Consider the following 24390-nt stretch of genomic DNA (forward strand, 5'->3'; position numbering starts at 1 on the left):
CTAAACCTTAGTAGGGACTGGGTAATAATGTAGCCTTCATTACTGATGCCAGTGGTTTAAGGTTGTGTCCCAGAATAGATCTTGCTAGTGTTATAAAAGCATGATTAAGTGCCTGCACTTTTAATTTTATCACATCTCTTTGGGGTATGTACGAACCTCTTGCGTCTGTCTTGACCCCTAAATATACGTAAGTGGATGTTTCATCAATCATGTTTTCATTGAAGGACCACTTACGCTGATTTGAAATATGGCGATAAGGGCAGGTACATGAGCTGTCTGAGCATTCAATTCTAGAGCGAGGTTAGCGATATATAAGTTGAAGAGAAGTGGTGCTAAAACACAGCCTTGTTTCGGATTGCAGGGATGTGGAATTCTTTTTACCTGATGCCCGGGACATGTTGTTTAGTTTCAAGGGCAACAAGTTTTAATGTCTATTTTGTCCTTGGGACAAGTAGGTCCAACCCCCTGCAGTACAAACCCTTTGCCTGCCATTTTACAGAGAAGAGAACTGTCTGCAATTGAGGTAATATGTTCATCTATAAGTTAATGGTGTTAAAACTTGTATTTATGGTTCATTAATGAAAAACATTCATTATTAGGGTGGGGCACTGTAAATAAACTTTAAGGTTACACTGCACTACTGACAGTGGTTCTACTAAAAAAAAAAGTGTACAAACATGTATTATGCTCCCAGAATGCTCTCTAAATAGATGCAAATATTTGCAGAAGCTTGTAAGCACAAGTGATGATTCTTTGCTTTCAAAATAAAATGTTCAGAAAAAAATGCAAGTAGGAAAAAAAAAGTTTTACTACTATGAAATTTTAGGTGCTATTTCTTTGAAGCGTCATTTAGTGAAATGTGTTGATGCATGTTAGTATTTCCAAAAAAGATTCCTAATGGAAAATCAACACGATTATGGGAAGCATAAAAATAAACAATCATTGGCAAAGCCAACCGATCAACATTTTTTGTGAGTCTTTTGGTTTTGTCAATGCATGTCTTGTTTTGACATGGTTTTTGTAACACTTTATTGTTGTGGGAGTTACCAAACCTTCACCATTGTAACAAACATTGTCAGCACCTGCCCTGAGTGAGTCTGGCGGGGGACGCTCCATGTTCTTTGCAGAGGGTCCCCTCCAGTTTTGTTATGTTACTGATTGCCATAATAGTTCCTGGCACTGAACAAAACTACTTTGTGCGCCTATATGCTCCTTGTGGAAGAGCAGAATGTGATCACTAAAAACAAAATGTCTTTGTTAACGCCAGACCCAATTATGCATGCATAGATTTGCTCATGTGAAAATCTACTGAGCATTTACAAGTTCACTTTCCCTCCAACCGCTTTTTTTCCCCCTCCCTGGAAGAACATCTACTTCTGCCATTGTCAGGAGTACAGTTCCAACCTTTCTCATTATGGAAAAAGATTAGAGAAGAGCTGGTGAAAATCCTTAAAACATACAAGTTAATACGTTTACAGACTCAGCAGCATTCCAGCCCTGGAACTATAGCTTACTGCTTCCTCCAGCCTTAGTATGTAGATCTGCGGAAAGAAGGAAATTGCTATAGTAGGGATGGAAATTGCACGTTTTCAAGCCCTACTATAGTAGTAGCCTTGGCGTGATCAGAGAGGCTATTATCAGAGCTCCTACATAATGAGATTGCTGCCATAATATGTCACCGCACTACATGGCAGCAATGGGACAAGTAGATTTTTTTACAGGACAAGTAGATTTAAGAAGCAACATGTTCCATGGACAAGTAGATATTTCAATAAATTCCACACCCCTGGATCGGTTGTTGTTTTCACTTCCCTTGACAGGTGAATACCGTCCCCAAGCTTGTTTTTAACCAATGTATCAGAATAGAACAGTCTATCTGGCCCCTCTGTGACCCAATTTCTCCTCAGAGACTGATCCGTAGTTGTTACATCATAAGAACTTCGCTTAAAGTGAGACTTCAGGTGTTCAACCCAGTCACCTTCACTTAAATTTGCTTCCAGAAGTTTCCTTTGAGGCGTGCAGCAATTGCACCCACAATACTTCCTGTTTAGTTTTTTTTACAAGACCATATCTCCCTTTTTATAAATTTTCTCTCCATATGCAGATTCTTTTTGCAAAGTCTCCTTCTCTGGGTTAGGCATAGATGTCAGAGAAGCCTGGCAGCAGTGTCTCTTCTCAGGCAGACAGATCGTGGCATTGCTATGCTATTATTGCGCCCGAGATGGGCTCCCTTATTCATTCTAGAGGCGGGATGAATATTTATTAGTTTGAATACTTTCAAAATGGTTGACAGATTCAATCATCCTGCAGTCATACTCTCCAGGCTAGTCACTGCTCCTGCGCCAGGTCTTTGACTAAGGTGAGCTCCACTTCATGCACTTCAGGTTTTCGGTGTGAATCTCTCCCTGTAGTGCTGTTACGGTCTCCTATTTGCACACAATTGTTCTACCATGATTATCTGCGGGAGGTGATCACTCTCTTCACGGAATGCAACTCTATAGTCATGCACTTGGTTACATATGGGAAGTTTACCGATGTATAATCCAAGAATTTGCCTAGTGCTCTTGTCCAAACTGGTGGAATGTCTCCTGGCTTCCGACCATTCAGGGCGAACAGGTGGAGTAGCTTGCACGCCTTTTTTAATTCCTCTCCTATCCTATCTTTCCATTCATAGGGCCTGATTACGACCTTGGTGGACGAGATACTCCGTCACAAACGTGACGGCTATCCCATCCGCCGTATTACAAGTTCCATTACATCCTATGGAACTTGTAAACGGCGGGCGGGATAACCATCACGTATGGGACGCAGTATCCCGTCCGCCAAGGTTGTAATCAGGCCCATAGTGTGGCATATTTTGAACTGGAAGGTGCTCTTGTATGACTGTGTGCTCCTACTTTGCCTGGCGAAATAAATTGAGATTAAAATCTCACGAGACTAGCCAGTATGGGGGAGGGTATGTGTTTTTAGATGCAGAAAAAGTGAGGGAAGCTTGTCTGCTGTTGCAGCCTTCCTCTTGGGGTTAATGTACACATACATAAGAACCAGAGACTCCTATGTATGCTCGACGGAACCGTCCAAACGTTGAGCCAAAAGACACGATTTGTTTGTGTCATGTTCAGTGATCTTGATCAACAGGTTGGTATTAATCTAAATCGCCAGGCCGCCTTTTGCCCTTCCAAAGGTGCTACCTTTCTCAGCAGGCTTACTAAATTCTTCATATCCAATGAGTGGAATGCTAACCTGGGCCCAGGTCTCCTGAATCATTATTATGTCAAATGCATCCAAGTACAGAACAACTACAGGAACTTCAATTTTCGCCTTTAGGCCACCTATGTTCCAGGAGCAGATAGTTAGCCCATCCTGATCAGATATAATCGTCTGGACTGCTAATCACTGTTTGCAGGTTTTTTGCCTGAAAAAGAGCTGTAGACATCCAGCTCCAGCTGTTTTGAGGCTCGCACTTTGTTATAATTTTTCGCTGCTCAGAGTGCCCCTCTCCTCTGGTTATTTGAATTGTAACAGTGGCCTGTCCAGGTGTTCCTTTTTGGTGGCCCCTGCTTGCCCCTCTTAAGACGGACACGGTCAAACCTGTATTCCTTTCAGAGTACTGCTTTTCTAATAACAGGTGAGGATGTCTGTCTCCTTTATAGTTTATTACATCTATGCCCCAAGCCTTCAGCAGCTTTTTCTTTTCTAAAACCTGGGCGGGGAGATCCGTGGTTGCAAAAGACACAAAGGTTGTAACCTGAATGCTGTCTCACTCTTGCAGGTAGGAACTTTATAAACAGAATGTCCTCCGGCACTACATGGTGTAGACCCGATAATGCTTTTATTATTCTTAAAATACTTGTACGGTTAAGTACATCCTGTGGGCCCCTTGATTTAAATTCAGGTATCCATAATGGGCGCCCTCCCCACTCGTTATGGATTAGGGGTTGAAAATTATAATCACTGGTTCATATATGACAAGTGGTCATTCCATTAGATTCGATTGGGCTATTACCAGGTCCAGGGTGGTCCCTGCCCACCACTGTACTATGGGCAGCTGTTTCTGCTTGCCCACCAGGAATGCCTCGGTCTACTTCTATGATCCGATTCATGGCTGACTGCGACTGCATTCCTATGAGGGCCAATTCAATTAGAGCTGAGGTTTGGGTCACTTTTTCCTTGAGGCCTCTGGCCTGACTGCTCCTTTCATGACTACCATTATGTACCCGTGGCAGGTCGTCCAGTCTAACAGCGGCCCGGGCGGTGTCAGTAGAGCCGGCCTTCACCTCGGCTAATGAGGCACAACATGCGATATAGGCTCAACACCGAGCTGATTAGTTTTGGGCGACAATTCACTTAGCCTAAGGCTGTCTCCTGGCATGCTCTGTGCCTTGGCCTTCTTGTCTTCATATGTTACAGGTACAACTGCATTTGTTGTAGCTATGTATCCATGGCAGGCTTTGTTTCTGCCCTTCCTTGCACGCTTCCGCTCCCTCTTAGTCATTTGTGATGGGGTAAGGCTTTCATTTACAGTTGGACTCTGCACGAGTATCATTTCCCTATGTGAGGTAGCATCTTCCCCCTTGCAGGTCTCTTGTGCCTATTCTTGCCTTTGCCTCTGTGGGATCTGATCTTCTGATCTGTCCCTCCTCCTTGGTTGATTGAATGCTGTCTAAACTTTCATCTGTTGAGGTGGCTATTAATGTCTTTACCTTGGCGCCCTCTGGGGTGGATCCGGTTCTGACTTCTCCCATGATTCTTGCCAAGATTGCCAGCAGTTGATTCAGTCTATCAACTACCTCCTTACATGATCATATCCCAAAATCATTGAGGTGGGTTGTTTGGGCTCTCGCTTTCAGGGAGTTTAGTTTCCAAATTTGTGGTCAATTCCAGAAATGAAGACAGCCATTGTGTTAAATAAATCCCTCTGGGTATCCATTTTGTTTGCGTGGTGTTTGAGGGCAGTTACTGTAGCTTGTATTGAATTTGTGATTGCTATCCAGATACTGATTGGACTGTTTGCGGATTGCAGATCCATATTGAAATCATCTACCTTCCCCCTTTGCAATTGGTACCTCTCCAACAAGGATTGCTATGTCATCCACCCTTGTTTGGGGCTGAGTCCCTAATTCAGACCTTCTGCCTTTTTCATGCGGGTTGAGGGGGTCCACCTCCGTTGCGTTACTAACTTTGACCTGTGGAAAGGAGTAAAACCTGGACTTGGGTCTCTTTAGCATATTCTAGGCATCGATCCCGATGTCTGGCTTATACTGATGGGCAAACTGTATCATAGAGGAAGGCTGGGGCTCTAAGGGTCCTTGGCCTCCTGACACTGTGGTGTCTTGTTCCAGCTCAGAAGGTTCGCCCTTGGAAGACCAGCTATAGAGAATTTGTTTTTATATTGTTAAAATTATTGGTGAAAGAGGAACTCGGGTTAAGATTTCCTCTGTGGCCTCCTTACTTCTTTCACTCAAAAGCGGTGTGGACAGACCAAAAGGACTCTGAAGGGTCACGTCGGGGGCTGACTACACATAGGGGATGCTTTTCAGTGAATTATATCTTACCACCTTGTTCTCTTAATGTCTGCAAAAAGTCTATTATCTAGGGCATTTTAGGCTGTTGAATTGGGCTCCCAATCCTTTCCATGCTTCCAGAGTGTCTCTGCTCTGTAAAATGTTTTCAGCGTCTCCAACATTATCCAAGTTTGAGTTGTCCAAAGTGGGATGCTTAACATTTGTACTTTTTGCTCTTCTCTTCAATGTCATTTCTCTTATTGCTGGTTCTCTTTTTCTCTTGCTAGAGGCTGATGCTTTGCCTCTTAATTTACCAGATCTCATTCTGTGGGGGTGGGTGGTATTTGACAGTGTGTCCTTGCTTAAGCTTATTCTTGGCCGCTTTTTCTTTCTTACTCCTGAAATCCCCGGGCAGAGGGGCACAAGCACGCTGGGGGGGATGAATGATCCTTGATTTGGCTCCGAAGAACCCCTCCTTGCTCACCTACTTGCACCAGGGTTTCAGGGGGACTTGGGGATCGGGGGCACGAGCATGCAAAAGGCGCCGCTTCACCCTCTCAGGAGGTCACCGCTTTTCCCTTATATGTTGTATAGCAAGATTGAAAACGATGCTGGTACACCATATAATGAGGTTCTATATAGCCCCTAAATGTCTCCTGGGGGGTTTGGTAGCATCTTATAGATCATCTGTTGGAAGGGATCACTTCAAATGATGTGCCAATACTCCAGGATGGCAAAAGTAGCAATATGACAGTGTAGTAAGCAAGGGGGTGGGGGGCCAGACCTAATCACAAGCTGCACCTGGTCCTAACCAGGCCGCTTCTGTGACATGGGGACCCAACCAAAACCATGTGACTAAGGGCCAGATGTAGGAAGAGAGCAATTTGCGACTTGCAAATTGCGAGTCCCTGCGACTCGCAATTTGCAAGTCGCAAATTGCTATGCAGTACGGTGTCTCAGACACCGTCTGCAACTCGCAATGGGGTCGCAATGACCCACCTCATGAATATTCATGAGGTGGGTCGCAAATTGCGGCCCCATTGCGAGTATAGGCACTCGCTAACATGGAGGCCTGCTGACGTCAGCAGGCCTCCATGTTAGCGACCTGCCTTTTCAATAAAGCATTTTTTTTTTTTGAAATGTAGCCCGTTTTCCCTAAGGGAAAACGAGCTGCATTTAAAAAAAATCCGAAACCTTTTGTTTTGGTTTTTTCAGGGCAGGGAGTGGTCCCTTGGACCACTCCCTGCCCTGAAAAAATATTTTGGGGTCCAGTCTCAAACTGGAAGGGGTCCCATGGGGACCCCTTCCAATTTGCGAGTGGGTTACCATCCACTTGAAGTGGATGGTAACTGCGACTCCATACGCGGTCGCAAATGGAGTTGCATACCACTGCGACTCGCAAATAGGAAGGGAACACCCCTTCCTATTTGCGATTCGGAAATGCATTTTGCGAGTCGGTAACGACTTGCAAAATGCATTTCTGCAAAGGAAACACCCATTTGCGAATCGCAAACGGCAGATTTTGCCGTTTGCGACTCGCAAAGTGTTTCCTACATCTGGCCCTAAATTCCACAAACCTCATGTCAGGCTGTGGTCCTATCTGCGGACTCTTCGCCTCGCCTCCACCTCTTCCGATCCCCGCTCTCCAACTCTGGCTCCACCCCTTGCATGATTCAGCATCAATGTCTGAATGTATTTGTCCAATAAAATGGACAGGTGTCTCATAACACCTGCCTCAAAATGGATCATGTCATGATTAACAATCAGCCCTGCCAGAAACTCAGCAGGTTAGTATGCAGTGTCTCTCACCCACTCCAGGTTTGCACATACTATAGGCCTTTGTTATACATCACTCAATACAAAATATACTTTGCAAAATGGCAGGAAAATCACGGATATGTTGGCAATAGCAAATAGAAGTAAAACACACAGAATGAAGACAGGGAACAATCTAGAGAAAAGATGTGAAGTGAAGAAGCCAAGAACACTTGGAATAGTGCAGAAGACCCTGTGAAAAATATGGAGGGACCTTGCCTAGTGTTCTTTGAAGTTGAAGCAACGCTTGTTGGTTGAGTGGTGGCGAAGACACCAGTGTAAATCCACAACATGGGATGCGTACTTTGTGCATTCAGTTGCAGGATAACCTCAGCTGCAGAGTGGACAGTTTGAAGGTCAAAAAAATTTGCTGCTGAATTTGAAGGAACATTTCTCTGTGTTAAAATAACTATATTTTTCCATGATATATTAAAAATGCAATAGCCATAGGGTCATGTTTGCATAAAAGGGACCATCTGAAGCTCTACGAGGAGCATGGAAAAGTGAAATATCATTTAATTTACCAGGCATTTGTAATGTTAAAAGATACACAAAGCCAGGATGCAACCTTCAGCAGGAGGAATTTTATTAAGTCACAAAAGCTGTGTATTGTAATGGAGCTACATAACACTGAAGGACAGGCGTTTTATAGATTTTTCAATGATACTTATACAGAATATTAAATTAATTCAGGGAAAGTGTCATATATTATTTCAAACTATCCCACGGATGCAACAAATAGAGTAATGAAATGCAGGGAGAGGTAGAGATAGCCCACAGCACACCACCTTGATTATGTGAGGATCTTCAACTGGCAATAGAGGGGTGGACTGCAAGTGTTAAGTCAAGAGAAGTCATAAATAGTGTGCTTCTGAGCTCATGCCCTAAGGCATGCTGTAAAACTACAAATGAGAGTGTCTTCATTAAGAACAGCCCATGTTGGAATTTTTCTCAGCCACTAGTCACTCAGTTTTCTGAAGGCGATGTCCCAGTCCACTGTTCTTTTGTCCCGCAGGCAGGAGCCAGCCACATGTACATCAGTTTTATTCCTGTTTCAATGGAAACAGTCCAGTCAGAAACACAAGCAACCCCAGACTGGTTTCAGCCTATTCGGGCCATTTCATTAAGGAGTAGCTAGAGTAGTATGGCACAGTGAACACGGCACCCACATTTTGGCATACTTGTCACACTCACGGCACCACCTTTTGTGTGTTTAAAGTAATGCCCTATGTGTCCAAGGGTATGCAGAAATGGGGGTTCCATGCTTACTGTGCCACTGGAACCAAGCTTCTCTTGACTGGAGAGGCCCAAATAGCTGAAACCGGTCTCGGGTTGCTTGTGTTTCGGTTCAGAGAGGACATGGTTTAGCAGTTCAAGCTGGACTGTTCTTACTAGAGTAGGACCAAGGCAGATTTGCATATGGCTTGGTCTAATCTGAAGTGGCATAAAAACAATGGGCTTGAATGCTACCCTGAAAGACTGACAGTGGTCAGACAGTTTGCGAGCATTCATCCCACCACCTTTTCCGAATCAGTCCTACTACGGCTTTGCAAACAGGGCCAAGTATAACCCTTTTAAAGCTTGACTCTTAGGTTAGTGAGGGCCAGCAGTCACAGACTTCTCAGTGTATTATGGGGACACAAGCTCAGAACTCAATAATCAAACAGTGGTACCCAATGCTACACAGTTCAATCCAGCATGCAGGGTCTTACTCTGGATCGTGATTTTCTTGTGGGCGCAACATCCCTTACCACCCTGTCTCTCCCACTTGGCTGACTCTCATTGGATCTGTCGCCTATCAAAACCATGGTATAAGAATGAATAAGGTTTGGGCACATTACATTTCTCCACAAGTCAAAAATGAAATCAGTCTCTGTTTACTCAAATTCTTACCTCCAGTGTTGTTGTAGTAAGATATCAATCCTTAGTCCTCTGCTCTTCCTTCAGCCTAAGCTCGATAGCTCAGTCCCACTGCAGCTGGAGCCCATTATCACGTGCAGCTTCAGCAGTGGACCTCAAGAAATTGACACTCAGCTCACATCATCTCTCAGTGCAATTGCCCCAGAAGGTTTGGCGTTGTTTGGCGGACTCTTGCACCACAGTTAAGGTGCTTTTAGTGCATTTCTGGGATGACAGCAGTTGTGGCCCTGCCCATGGCTGATTCACTCTTGTAGTCTATAGCCTGACCCTGGCCAGCACACTTTGTATGGCAGATACAGCCCCCAACCTAGGCCAATAGGCACAGCAGTGTAGATCCAGCACAACCTGTTCCGATACACACAACAAGGTACATGGCAAGGGAGATACAGCCACAACCTGGGCTGAGACACAGGGCAGGGTAGATGCAGCTGGTGTAAGCCGATCAGCGGATGTATATAGACATTGAGATCCTCTGCATCATGGATGTCACTTGCATTTACTGTCTCAGGTGCTCTGCTTAACTGGGTGTTCATCGTGTCAGAAACCCACTGGGCTTCTTCTCCTGGACAGTTTCTACTCTTGCAGGGCCAGGCAGACTCCTTCCCTTTCTTAGCAGGCAGGCACGTTTCTTGGCATCAAGTAGATCATCATCTCTGGGAGGCTGGCTATCAGGAAGACACCAGCCCTGGAAACAGAGCAGTCCATGAAGTGATCTACAGAGCACAACCTTCATTGATCATGACAAACTTGGAACCAGAACTTGCAGCATGTTGGGTGGTGTGGGTCCCACCCTTAAACAAATTTTTTAAGCACTGGGTGGGGATCCACTGTCTCATACATTGGAACTGGTGTGTGGAAGTCTTCTTTCAAGTATCCTTCTAAGACTGCTTTCCAGACTCAGTCTGTGTCCAAAGTGATGTTTCTCGGACCAGGTAGCACTGGGACTGTCTCTAAGCTTGAGGCACCACATCATGGGCACAATAAACCATGAGGTTTCTGCTCCTGGCAGTCATTGGCATCTCGGAAGTAGTTATCAGGGAAAAAGAGCAGCCCTGACCTAGAAACGTCTTCACCTTAGACAACAAAAAATGCAGCCCTACCCTTTGACTCGGGCATCCGCCAGATGGTAGTTCTCAGGTTGAACTAATGAGCAGCCATTGTTAATAATTTCACTTTAACTTCTAAAGTTAGCCCTGTCTCCAACCTCATCACGTCAGTGCATGATTATCCACCCTTCAGCCACAGGAATGCAGGCAGGACACTGGACTTTCTAAGGATGCTGTCCTTATCTTCCATCTTGTGTCATGGTAAACCAGGGGCATTCAAAATGTAACCCACTAATTTCAGTACTCAGAGTCATAAAGACAGAGTCCTACTATTGCACATGTGCTGCATGCACACGCACTCGACATACACACAGGACACCAGAACAAAGTTCTGGGGTTTCACACAGTAGTGGAACTTCACACTAGAACGGACTGTAGTCCACAGATATAACGGACGGCTCAACTATATGATTGACCTCGTGCTAAACTCGAGACACAGATAGTAGTTCTCTTGTCTACTCTGAGAGCATGCAATTACACTCCTCCAGGTGACAGGACAAACCAAAGACCTCAGACTGTCGAGGACAGGTCTAGGCCTTTGCATGACATCACGGTCAAAAATAAAATTGAGGATACCAGATACACACGAAGTTGGGCACTCAGGGTAGGAGTACATACTGGTATACCATGCAGGAAACATTCCCATGCCAGCAGAGTGGATTTAAAAGTGGCAAAGGGAAATCAGTGAAGTGACTATGCTAGGAGTGGGACCCCTTACTCAACTCCATTGAGGAAAGTGTGGGTAGTTTTTGAGGTGGTTCTGGTTCTCCAACTCTTTTAGGAATGCAAACGCCAGCCATGTGTAGCTTGTTGTATACTGTCATGTGTGTATATATGTATATATATATATATATATATAGAGCTAGATAGATAGATAGATAGATAGATAGATAGATAGATAGATAGATAGATAGATAGATAGATAGATAGATAGATAGATAGATAGATTTATACTCACAAACCATCAATATCTATTAACGCCTCCCTCCAACATAATCAGAATGTTAGTTGAGAAAGAACTGAAGGCTAATAGTCAATCAAACTCAGCCAAAAATCAATTGAACCCTTCAGAAGGCAGTATTCATGTATATATATATATATATATATCTATAAATATGCATGTGCGTGTACAAACACTTCATGACTACCCATACATAATAGGTGCACCAAGCAATTCTTTCTTGGTTTCCCGTGTGACCCTCAACAAAAACACTTCTGGAGAAGACACTGATCATACCCTAGCAGGCAAAAGGAAAGGCGCAATCTGATAAGATTAAAGCTAAAAGGGCATATTTAGGTCCCTGCGGCTTATGCCCTAGAATCCCCCAATGGTTGAGTGTGCGTCTGCAAGGCTTAGAGTGCAGAATATTTGTGCTTTGTGTGCACACCAGCCTGGACAGAACATCTGAATCAAATATAGCTTTATTCTTCTGTATAATTTGTAGCGCTGTGGGGTCACCTGTTGATATTGCCAAAACTCAACTTTCTTATGGAGGGATTATAGGAGGGCAATTAAATTACGATATCTGCACAAACGCCTGATTGTGTACACTATCCAAACACTGGTTTGTATGTTCCAAGATTAACAATTAAAAGTGGTGCGATGTTTATCACACCAAATAATTACTGTGCTTGCATATGGTTCACACCATCCATTAAACATTGACAAGTCAAACATGCCGTAATTTAATGGGGGAAAGGGGCTCACTACTTACTGGATATGCAGAGTTTAGTGAGGTAAATTCCAAACATTTTGGTGCCAGATGTTATCAAGTGCCTTAACCACTTGACTACTAACCATTTTCCCCCTAGAATAACTTTTTTCCACAAAAGTTATTTTCCTCACATCTTGGGCATTCTAAAATTACAGAGGGTTTGCGGATTTTCCTAAAGGGAACTGAAAAAATAAAAATAGCCAAAATCTAACAAACGTTTGGGTTCTATTTGGAAAAATGGGAACAAGTGCTGTGCCAGAAAGTATATTCTTTTTTAAAACAAGAATGTCATCAACAAATGGTTTCCTGTGCTTTGGTCACCATCTTCCCAGCTTTCATGAAAAAGCAGCGCAGATTTTGCAACCACAGTTTTTGCATTTTTCTAATATATAAAATAATGGCAAGCAGATTAAATAGCAACAGTTGGTTTCCAAAATCAACATACAATTGAATCCGTCAGACCCGTCTGGTTGCAGGAATACATAGTGTATGTTGGTTGTCCAAAAACACGTGATCTTCAGAGCTAACAACTGACCTGCATCCTATAATGATTTTTCAATGTGTATTACCCATTGAGCAAGTCAAATGGTACAATCTAATGAAAATGGATATGAAGGAAACCCATGTATTTTTTACTTGTGTACAAGATACTGCATTCAAGAAGTGACTATTTGTACACCTCAGAATTTTGGGTTACAAATATTATCATGTGTTTCAGAAGGCAATTTTGCAAAATTTGTTCTTTCTTACACACTGAATTAAATCTGGAACCAAAATTGGAGTGGCATCCAATTGGCAATAACAAATGTTCTATTATCCTGTATTTCCACACATCTCATGATAATAATGGTAACTCGTGTGGCTTGGCCTTGTGCTCATGACATGAAATACCTTAAAAAGTAATGTGGAGACATACAAATTTCAGGATAAAAGTGACCCGATTTGGTGATGTGGGTAGCTGTGGAATTCGGGCGTAGGCTCTGCTACACCCAAGGAAACCTACTAAATCCAGGGATTTTGGAAAACTAGACACCCAGGGGAGTCAAGGGTGGTATTACTTGTGTGAATCCAAAGTACCTTTCCTTACCCTCAATGGCCCAAACATCTCAACATTTGGCTAAAACATGTATTTTTTCTCACAATTGTGTGAAAGCCCAAGAAGCTGAAGGGATCCAAAAATTCCTCCCACCAAACATTCCCACACCTCTCCTGATAACAACGGTATCCCACTTGTGGGGCGGGGCCTTGCGCTCACAACACAACAGGAATGCATCAGATCAGGGCCCATAAGAAGATCATATTGACTTTGCTTGATCCTTGGTTTGATACATTCCTGCCTGTCTAGGCAGCGTTCTGCATAAATAAAATCCAGGATTTGTAAAGTGTGCAAATCACCCATGAGGGTCTCAAGCTGCTGGATTGTAGGCATGTTGTGGGGAGGGGGGAGGTTAAGTGATTTGCCGAGCATCACATGGTGTTGAGTCAAAGCAGATGAAATGCTCATTAAAAATGCACCTAGGAAAAATGTTATGCCAAACTATTGTGAAATTTTAGCTACCATTGCTTTGAAGAATCATTTAGTAAAATGTGTTGATGCATGCTATTATTTCCAAACATATTCTTAATGGAAACATTGTGTAGCCAGTTTCAACAATATAGTGGGAAACATGAAAATAAACAAGGATTGGCAAAGCCAATAGGTCTGACATTGGTGATCAACCTTTTGATTTTGTCAATGTGTGTCAAAACATCATTGTTGTGGGATTTGCTGGGCCCTCACCATCCTAACAAACATTGCCTTTCTTCGGGAAGGCCTGCAAAGTCACTTAAAAGTGGACAGATAATGCAGTCTATTTACACAGGCTACACTGGCTGAACTCTCCATCTCAAATCAAAGAAAAAAAGCCAGCACATTATAATTTGAGAGCAACTTGTCAAGAGACTGGATCTCCCTCAAAAATTCCTTTTGAATGATAGAGATGAGGAGAGGAGGACAGAGTAGCGCCACAGGCTGCTGTTATATGGCTACAAAAGGATACTGTGCTTTTAAGAACTCTGAGCCCAACAGTATCCCATCATGCATAGCTGGTGGCAGTTGCTTCAGTTACTTTGAAAGTGATGTTAGAAAGTGTACAGTGTATTCTCCTATGGAGGAGGGAGGGTTGCGTATGACTTATCGTGTATATTCCCCTACGAGAGAACTGGAGTTACAGGTAAGAAACCGTTCCTTCTATTGTAGGGGATTTCCAGGTATAGTCATAAGCACTGAATAGAATAGCAAGCCCCTCCCTATGGAGAGGGGGAGAAGCGACACAGGGTGAATTGGAAAAATGTAAAACGAATACATTTCTGAGGGAAGCCTGCCCTACTTGAGCGTCTGCTCGAGCGTCGGAATCTAGGCAATAGTGTTTAATTAATGAGTGAACTGACTTCCAGGTTGCAGCTTTGCAAATCTCTAGGATAGGAATATTGCACAGTAAAGCAGCAGTAGCTGCTTTTCCTCTAGTAGAGTGTGCTTTTGGTCTAGTAGGAAGTGTTTTGCTAGCATCTTGATAGCATAATAGAATACACAATACTATCCATCGCGAAATGGATTGCTTAGAGATGGCTAAGCCTGTGCGGAGAGGATCATAGTTCATAAACAATTGGTCCGATTTGTGAATGCTTTGTGTTTTTGTCAATGTAAAATTTGAGAACACGTTTTTCATCCAGTGAATGGAGAGATCTGTCTCCTGGAGTGGAAGGATTCTGAAAAAATGTGGGCAAAGATATGGTTTGGTTGACATGGAAATCTGAAATTACTTTTGGTAGGAATTTTGGATGAGTTTTCATGACTACTTTGCTAGAATGAAATACGGTGTATGGTTCATGTGAGCAAAGAGCCTGAATTTCACTAACTCTGCGGGCAGATGTAATGGCTACCAGGAAAGTGGTTTTCCAAGATAAGTGTTGGAGAGAGGACTTATGTATGGGTTCGAAGGGCTCTTGCATGAGAGGACTACATTTAGCTCCCATGGAGGAGAAGGACACCTAATGGGAGGAAAGTCCTTTTTCAAACCCTCTAAGAAATCCTTGATGACCGGGGTTTTGAAAAAGAGGTCTGTGAAGGAGATTTTCTGTCAGAGGTAAGAGCTGTCAGGTGGACTTTTATAGAAGAGAACTGCAGACCAGATAGTGTCAAATTGAGTAGATATGGAAGAATGACATCTTATTGGCAGGTGGTAGGGTCTTTGTTTTTAGATAAACACTATATGCAGAATCTTTTCCATTTGAAAGCATAGGCAGATTGTGTGAAAGGTTGCTTTGCTTCTTTAAGAATGTCCATACAGTCTTGTGGAAGATTTAGATGACCATACTGCACTAGTTCAGGAGCCATGCTGCCAAACTGAAAGAGGAAAGATTGGGATGCACCACCTGGCCTCCGAATTTCGACAGTACATCTGGTCTGCATGGCAGCTTGAGATGTGAATGGATGGACCAGTGCAGGAAGTCTGTGAACCACCATTGCCTTGGCCACTCCGGAGCTATGAGTATCATCTTAGCTCTCGACTGGGATAGCTTGATGAGGACTGCCGGAATTAGGGGAATTGGTGGCAAAGCGTAGAGAAATTTGTTGGACCAATTGATCCTTAGAGCATTCCCCACTGTCCCTGGTTGGAAGTACCTTAATGCGAAGTTTTGGCATTTGGTGTTTTCTCCAGTGGTGAACAAATCGAAGGACGGAGTTCCCCACCACTGAAAGATGTCTCGAACAACAATGCCGTTTAAGACCCACTTGTGGTTTTCGTGGATGAGTCTGCTAGGAGAATCGGCTTGGTTATTTTGTTCTCCTGGAAGGTGAGCTGTAGTTATGGACAAACCCCTGGCCAGACGCTATTTCCAGGTCATCTGGGCTTCATGAGATGAGGGCCTAGACCTTGTCCCTCCCTATTTGTTGAGTTAGTACAAGGCTGTTGTATTGTCCATCTGAACAAGCAGGGAGTTGGAGGTGAACAATGGAAGGAACCCTTTCAGTGCTAAATGAACTGCGTGCAGCTCTAACAGATTGATGTGATATGTCGACTCTCTCTGTAACCACTTCCCCTGAATTTGTAGGTGGCCCATCTGGGCTCCCCATCCTAGGAGAGAGGCTTCCATGACTATCGTTTGAAGAGTAATGTCCTGATGGAATGGTGTTCCTCGCAGGATATTGGCTGTAGAGTGCCACCATTTCAGTGACAATTTTGCTTGATGGGAAAGCCGAATCCTGTTGTCCCAATTGCATATCGACTGGTCCCATTGGTGTTTGAGGCATTCCTGTAATGGTCTCATGTGAAGATGGGCATTCGGTGTGAGAAATATACAGGAGGCCATCAAGCAGAGGAGAGAGGATACACGAGAGCTTGAGATTTCCAACGGATTTATAAGCGTCTGTCCTCCGAAGGACACACTCCGCTTGCAATTGTGAAATGTTGAATCTTGAATACTACAGAGGGATTGATGGCGGGGGACGAGTGAATCTGAGACAGGAACCATTGCAAACAATATTCAGAACCCAGGCATCTTGCGTGATGTTTTGCCACTCTTCCTAGTAATGTTGAATGCTTCTCCCTATCGGAGTGGGTAACAAAAGAGGGGGAAGAGATGATTCAAGCTTTTGATCCTTTAGGTTGTTTGCTTACTTGAGAAGGTTGTTGGTTTGACCTTCCTCTAGGTTGTCTCCTATTGTATGCTTGGTAGGATCGTTGGTACTGCTGGGATTGTGTACCCGACTGTTGGCGATCCTGATACCAACGAGTGACTTGAACCCTCTGTGAAGAGAAAGAGCGTTGGAAAGGCGTTAAAGATCTTCAAGTCTTTTGGCTTCTCTAAGCCAACAGCTTTTAATGTCTCTAGCTCAGCTTTCATCCTTGTTGTTTTATTGTCCGTGTGTGAGGCAAAGAGAGTAGTAACTGAAAATGGCAAATTATGTATCCGCTGTTGAGATTCTGGTTTCGGAGAGGTGAGTCTGAGCCAGGAATGTCTTCGAAGAGAGACCCCATGGCAGTATTCGTGTGCCGCCAAGAGAGAGAAGTCTGACGCTGCACTAATGATTTGGTTGGGTTTTCAGGCCTTCACCTAGAGTCTTCTCTTTTATCTCTGGGGAGAAATTGAGAGAAATGTTGTAGTGATTCCCAGAGGGCTCTGTCATACCTTCCTAGTAAGACAGTGGCGCTTGCCGCCTTTATTGTGGTTGCTGCTGTATTGCAGACTTTTCGCCCAACATAGTCTAGCTTTCAGCTCGCTTTGATGGAACTGTGGATGAGGGGGATGTGGCATGTTGTTTTCTTGTGGCCACTGCCACAACAGAGTCTGGAGAAAGGTCAGTGCGTAGAAAAGCCGGATCCTAATCTGGAGGACAATATTTATTTCTGGAGCCTTCTTGGTGCAGGCTTGATTGATGATGGTGTTAGGAAGAAGTCCACTGCTGGCACTAAGAGGCCTGGAACCAAGGGTAGCAATGGACGTGCGGCTGATCTTTGCTGCAAGGTCTCGGAAATTACTAATGTTGTCTGGGCAGGTGTAGACATTGGAATGTTCTACTTATTTTCACCTCGTAATAACACATCCTGAAAAGTTGAGATGTCATCCACTGGTGAGACGTGTTGAGGGGGAGAATCTGTAAGAGTTGGAGAAGATCTCCCTATTTCTGAGGAAGAGGGATCCCAAGCTTCTAAGGCAATATCTACATTGTCTCGAAGTTGAAAGTGTACACCTTGAACTCCGGTGCTGATGTCTGGAACGGTGGCGTGAATGGTGTCTAGAATGTGACCTCTATCAGGGGATCACTGAGTACCTTGATGGCGAAGGCGTTCTCGGTGCTGTAGGAAGAGGAAGAATTGGTTGAGGAGGAGGAAGCGTAGATGGCATTGGAGGAACGTCAGCTGGCAGTTCCCTTGATGGAGACTAGGTGCACGAGTAACCCGACTCTGAAGATCTGTAGATTCTCCTACTCATCCAGCACTCTTCCTGTAAGCATGAAGAGTCGAAAATGGTGATAGACGTCAACCTTCTTCGTTCCCTCAACGTTAATGTACTTACGGAGGGTGACCGATGTTAACGTCTCGATATCAAAGTCTGTTTTTATCTAGATTGGATGCATGTCAACGTCGACAATGATTATTTATAATAAAAAACTGTTTTCTGCCAGAAGATGGCGGAAAAATGTGGGAAAAGACCAAAGAGGTGGAATGAAAGGGTTGTCACAGAAGTACATTTTTTGGAAAACAAAACAAACAAATGGTTGAACTCAATACTCCAGGGTCCTTTCTGCAGGAGCTGGAAAAAAGAACTGAAGCAACCGCTGTGCATGATGAGATACTTGGGAGCCCTGAGTTCTTAAATGCACAGTTCCTGTTTTAGCCATATAATAGCAGAATAGGGGGCTTCTTTGTCCTCCTCTCCTCATCTCTATCATGCAAAAGAAGTTTGTGAAGGAGATCCGTTCTTTTGACAAATTGCTCTCAGATTTTAATATGCAGGCTTTTTTCTTTGATTTGAGATGGAGAGTTCAGCCAGCGTAGCCTATGTAAATAGGCTGCATTATCTGTCCACTTAAGTGACTCTGCTGGCTTTCCTGAAGAAAGGCAAAAACTCCCACTTAAGAAGACATTTTGAAGAAGTGCTCTTGGGTCTCCGCATGTGGGCGTGACTATCCAGTGCTTATGACCATACTTGGAAATCCCCTACGAGAGAATGGAGAGTTTCTGCTGTTTGTCTACAAGTAATGTGTCTAGAGTTGCTCCCAGAAAGGTTATCATTGTCGAAGGTGAAAGGAGAGACCTCTGGAAATAGAATGTGAGCCCCAGACTTTGAAAGAGATGAAGACACTTGGCAGTATCCCTCAACTCGTGTTGGACAGTTGAAGCCTTTATCAACTAGTCGTCGAGGGAAGGGAAAACCTGAATGCCTTGTTGTCGCAGATGGGCTGCCACTAGGGCAAGACATGTCGTAACTATCTGGGGAGCGGATCAGAGATCAAATGGAAGGTCTTTGAACTGGTAATGAGTACCAGCTACCGTAAACCTAAGGAATTTGTGATGGCTGAAATGCATGGGAACATGGAAATAGGCATCCTGGAGGTTGAGGCTAGTAAGAAAATCTCCATGGTTAAGAAGCGGGAGAGTTTCCTGGAGGTAAATCATACGGAAAGATTGTTTTTTCAGGTACTTGGTGAGTTTCTTGAGGTCGAGAATGGGAAGCTACTCCCTTGATTTCCTCCTCACAAGGAAAAAAGGGAGTAAAATCCCTTTCCATTTTGAGAATGCATGATCTGTTCTATGGCCCCTTTTGACACCATGCCCAAAACCTCCTTACAAAGAAGATGAAGGTGAGCAGGGAGGTGAAGTCTAAGGTGGAATTTGAGTGAACTCCAGAGTATGGGCATGCTCGACAAGATCTAGGACCCATTTGGTTGTAGTTATTTTGCTCCATTGATGTAACACCCACCAACGGATGAGTAGGAAGCATAGCCTTTACACTGAAGTTGTCTCTGCTCCTAGTGGTATCTCTGGCGGAAGCCGGCTGTCTCCTTCTTGGCTGTTTGGAGTAGGCTGCCGATGGTGGTGGTCGATAGGGTTGATGATGTTGAAATGTGGGCCGAAAGGGCTGCTGGTAAGATTGTGGTTGGTATCTCTGGTATGCTTCACGGTACGAGTAAGATCCGTGGCCATGTACGCCGCAAAAAGGGGTCTTACAGAACTGGAGAGTTTAGAAGGATCCAGTTATTTCTGTGGTCTACAGAGCGTCATCGACGTGCTTCCCAAATAAGGAATCACCATCAAAGGGCATATCAAGAATTTTGGTTTGCACTTCTATGCAGAACGACATGGCCTTAAGCCATCCTTAGCGTGAAAGTACAGCAAGTCTCGACAACTGGCAGAAGCCCATGGATGCAATATCCATTGCTCAGTCGATAACTTCAGATGTCGCTTTTTCGCCTTCCTATGAAATGTAAGTAGCTTCGGTTTTCTTGTCATCTGGCAGGAAATCGAGATATGTGGCAGTGTCTGACCACATTTGGCATTCATATTGCCTGAGGATGGCCAGAGAGTTTGCGTCCCGGACGGTTGTACCTGAAATGAATGTGAATCTAGCCGCCTGCCCTCCTTGTCATGCAGAGAAGTGATTGGGGTGGGAGGATTTTTAGACCTGCGTGTGCCATCTGAGAAATGACTGAATCAGGTCTTGGATGTCCAGTCAAACAAGCAGAGGAGTCCTCTGGCACTTTGTATTTCTTATCTATTCTAGGAAGTACGGCAGTGACAGTCGCTTGTGTTTCCATGATTTTTACTCCTTCCTCCCATATATAGTCTACAGTCGGTTTTGCTTTGACTGTCTTTCTGGACTGATCCTTGAAATCGTATAGAAAAGAATCTGTCTGTTTAGTAGTGATGGGCAGTTGGAAACCTTTGGCCGCTCTCTCCATTAGCGGGACAACTGCGGGAGAATCCACTGGTTGTGGTGCTGGAGGAGAAGATGGAGAAATTAGGTAATCGTTCCATCTATTGGTGATGGTGCGATTGTCTGTTATTTTGCCTTCTTCTGTATCTCCATCATCATCAGCAGCTTCATTATCTGCTGAGGAATGATGTTCTCGAGGAGGCCTGGCAATGTGGAATTGCAGAGACATTCTTGGGGTAGGTGGTGGAGGTAGATTGTTGTGCGTTAACTGGTGTTGGGAAACACTTGTAATAGTGTGTAAGTATTCTCTGTAGGTCTTATAATGAGGTAGCGGGATCCTGGACTGTGCCGGGTGGTGGTAGAGGAGTAGCGTAATGATGATACTGCTTCACGTAGTGATGACTTTGGTAAACAGGCTCATAATAATCTTGTTCTTCCTCTTCATCCTGATATTTAACATGCAATTCAGAGGGGATGCACCAGACATCCCTTGATCGTTGATGGTGTGAATTCAGGATGAATACTTTGAGGAGATGGTAAAACTGTCGTCGACGACCGCGCCAACAGTGTGGATAACAGTAATGTTGATGGTCTCTTGTGTTTGGACTTTGCTAACGATAATGATGACAAGGATTTTTCCAATGACTGCATCATCGACAGTGTCATCGATGATGGTGGCAGTGACACTGACGCGGCCGTCAAAGGTTTTGGCACAGTCTTCGTCGACATCACTATCGTGCAATGGAGTTCATCAACAGTGTGGTGGTTGTTGTTGATGAGGTAGTCTTCAACGATGCGGAAACAGTTGTCAGTGTCGTCGAAGATGGGATCGATGACATTGGTGAAATCAACATTGGGCTTCTTTGAGAAGTTTAGATAAAGATTTTTGTTTCAAAAGAAGGACTGTAGATGGAGTTGAGGGCTCAGATTTAGTGTCTGAGGAAGCCCTTTTTTGTTTTTCCTCGTGGGAGGAGCCTTCCATAGATCTTTTTCATGACTTTTTTGCATTGATGGGGGGAGTCATGGTGAGACCTTTCTCTCTTTCTGGAAGTCTGTGAGGAGATGGAACACTCACTACTTTCCTCCTCAGAAACTACAACAGCCTTGGTCTTAAGTTTCTGAAACCATAAAAAAAAAGTCTTCCCTCACGGTCTTTGAGGGTTTTTGTAGAAAAGGTTCTGCATATCCTGCAGTCTCTCTCCTTGTGGGGTGGATGAAGGCAATATATACATTCTTTGTAAGGGTCTCCATAATGGAGCCTTTTCTTACTACTTGTGGCACATGGTCTGAAGAGTCCTTTCTTAACCAGTTCAGACATAATTGGAACAGAGAAATAGATAGCAATTTGGAAATCACCAAATCTGGAAAACTGAGCAGAGCTCAGAGACTCGCTCATATATGATGTGTGGTGAAAATCTACATTAAGATGCCTCTTTTGGGCGAGGGGTGCTATCACCTGTTGTTGTTCAACTTTGGTCCTTTTTTTAAAAAAAGGTCATTTATAAAAAAGGACATATTAGGCTATTTTGACTGACTCTTGCATTCCCTATACACCCTATTATGCTGAGATATACTGCTTACTATGATACAGTGAAACTCCAACTTTGCAGACGAGGAGTGATTCAAGCATGTGAATCTATGTAAGATACCCCAATACTGGAGAATACGTGTGCCCAAGCAAGGTGCTAAAATGAACTCCCAAGACCGGTACTATCCTGCATGGCCACAGGCACAAGAGTGATGTCCATGTTAGAATTCCATGCTGTTAACACTGATATGGCTTTTCATCTTGTTGTGTTCAGGCTTTAGTGGATGTTGGGCCTGAACATGTGGTTCCTTCTTAAAGGAATGACAGGTGGAACTGTTTGATTCATATATAAACCAGGGGCTCGTTTAAGATGTGTATTTGCCTCAGAATGTTATTGAAACTATTTGAGAAAGTGCCTCAACTATAACTTCTCCTCAAGGTGCATCCCTCACAAAGGATGTAAGCTAATCATCCTCAACCATAGGCATATAATACTTTTATAAATATCGTTAGATGATACTTTCACTCATTCACAGTTTATTACACTCTGTCTGAGATTCTTACTTATATACCTGATCAAATGTAGTTAAATGACTATTGAGAGCCCAACCTGAATGTATTCATCAGCGGATGTTGTGGCTAAACATTGCTGGAGGTTCTGGCAGCCATGCTGTTTAGGAGTGGCAGCACCATGTCATGAAGTAGCCCTTTGTTCTCTGATAACCACTTCAGTTGCTCTTTCCCTGCACAGAATATCTGACTAATTGTTTGTTATGTGGCTGTATATCGGGAATAGAGGTCATCAGGAGACTGGAACCTATATGGTGGCTTCAAAATAAATTGATAACACTCCCTAATTCTATAGAATCACCATGGTGATAAGTCCTGGCTTGTCGTCCGTATGGATATCCAGGGCAGGAGTTAGATTTCCCATTGTGTCTCTTTTGGAGTTATTTTACTTCCTCTCTGTGGATTACCTTATTTGGTTTGAACTGAGGTTTTGGTGAACCTGTACCATGTGTATGTCTGCCCATCAAAGTACAGCTGAAACAAGTTACTTACCTATAGACTGTGGTTCTCCCGTATTAGTATCCTTTATTGATTCAAATGCTTGAATCATCCCCATATTCAAGGCTAGAGTATCACAGTATCATTACCAACACTTGCCTTAAATAGTCTGCAATCCTATTAACATCATTTGGAAAGAACCAAACTTCAGCCAATCAGATTCAAGGAGGCTCGTCACTCCTCCCTTCAAGGGCCATCATATCTCAGATTTCTTATTTAGGAGTGTGCATTAGATTGTATATGAAATGAGCCCGTACCAAGGAGGCTCGTGGGTCACATGTGAATCTATGAAAAATACCAATACTGGGGAATCACGATCTACATGTAAGTTACTTGTATTCACTAATTGCATCTTTCATAGGCTAACATGCTGAATTAGAGAAGAAAGCAGTAAGTCCAAGTTATATTCATATGTAAATATTATAAAGGACAAAAAACATTGTTTAGATTAAATACATTGAGCAGTGGTTGGATGGTGTTGGGCAAGACATTTAACTCTTTTTTAAATGTGTCACCTCAAAGAAATGCAGAAGACCCGCTTGTCCCGCTGCAGCGTGATTGTAAACTGTAGGACTGAGACAGTAGTAGCGAGTGAAAATATGGATGTTCTGCCATGTAGCAGCTCTGTAAAGCTGCGACAGAGGGACACCCACAAATAATCCATTGACCTTATGGAATTAGCCTTTACGGTTCCTTGTAAGAGATGTCCTGCTTTCAGGTGGCAGAAGACTATGGTTGCAGAAACCGATCTTGCTGCTGTCTGTTTTTAAATAGTATACCCTCTTCTCTGGGGACCACATGCAACTGACAGTTAATCAGACTTTCTAAAATTCTGAGTTCCATTAATATAAAATGTGAGGCAGCAATGTACACCCATAGTATGGAGCATTCTTTCTACAGTATCATTAGGATCTTTGGAAAACGACTCAAGCACCACTGATCCATTTACGTGAAAATCTGATGGAACCCTTAGAAACTATGAAAGAGCCAATCCCTAAGCTGTGAATACGGTTCTTTCATAGTAAAGGCACGTAAATCACGTCTTGTTAATGTGAGAGCTAGTAGGATGGCTGTTACTTAAGTCCGCCTTATGAATAGGCTCAAAAGGTTGTTTTATTAGCTGCACTAAAACATTGTTCATGTGCCATAGAATCATAGATTTTCTCATTGGAGGAAATGTCCTTAAAGTTGCATAATAAACTCCTTTCTATTTCTGTGTGACCATAAAGAAGAGTTATTAGCTGTTGTTGATTGAGAAGTTGCTGCCACATGGACCTTGGTGAAGGAATGGAATAGACCTGAACGTCCCAGTT

At 43.6% G+C, this 24390-nt stretch overlaps 1 protein-coding gene across 2 annotated transcripts in view; it reads left to right on the top strand.

Annotated features, from left to right (window-relative positions):
- KCNN4 (potassium calcium-activated channel subfamily N member 4) overlaps positions 1-24390 on the top strand; it is a 564485-nt gene that overhangs the window by 299383 nt on the left and 240712 nt on the right. The window lies entirely within an intron of this gene.

The sequence above is a fragment of the Pleurodeles waltl genome, chromosome 7, assembly GCF_031143425.1.
Source record: "Pleurodeles waltl isolate 20211129_DDA chromosome 7, aPleWal1.hap1.20221129, whole genome shotgun sequence".
Taxonomy (NCBI): Eukaryota; Metazoa; Chordata; class Amphibia; order Caudata; family Salamandridae; genus Pleurodeles; species Pleurodeles waltl.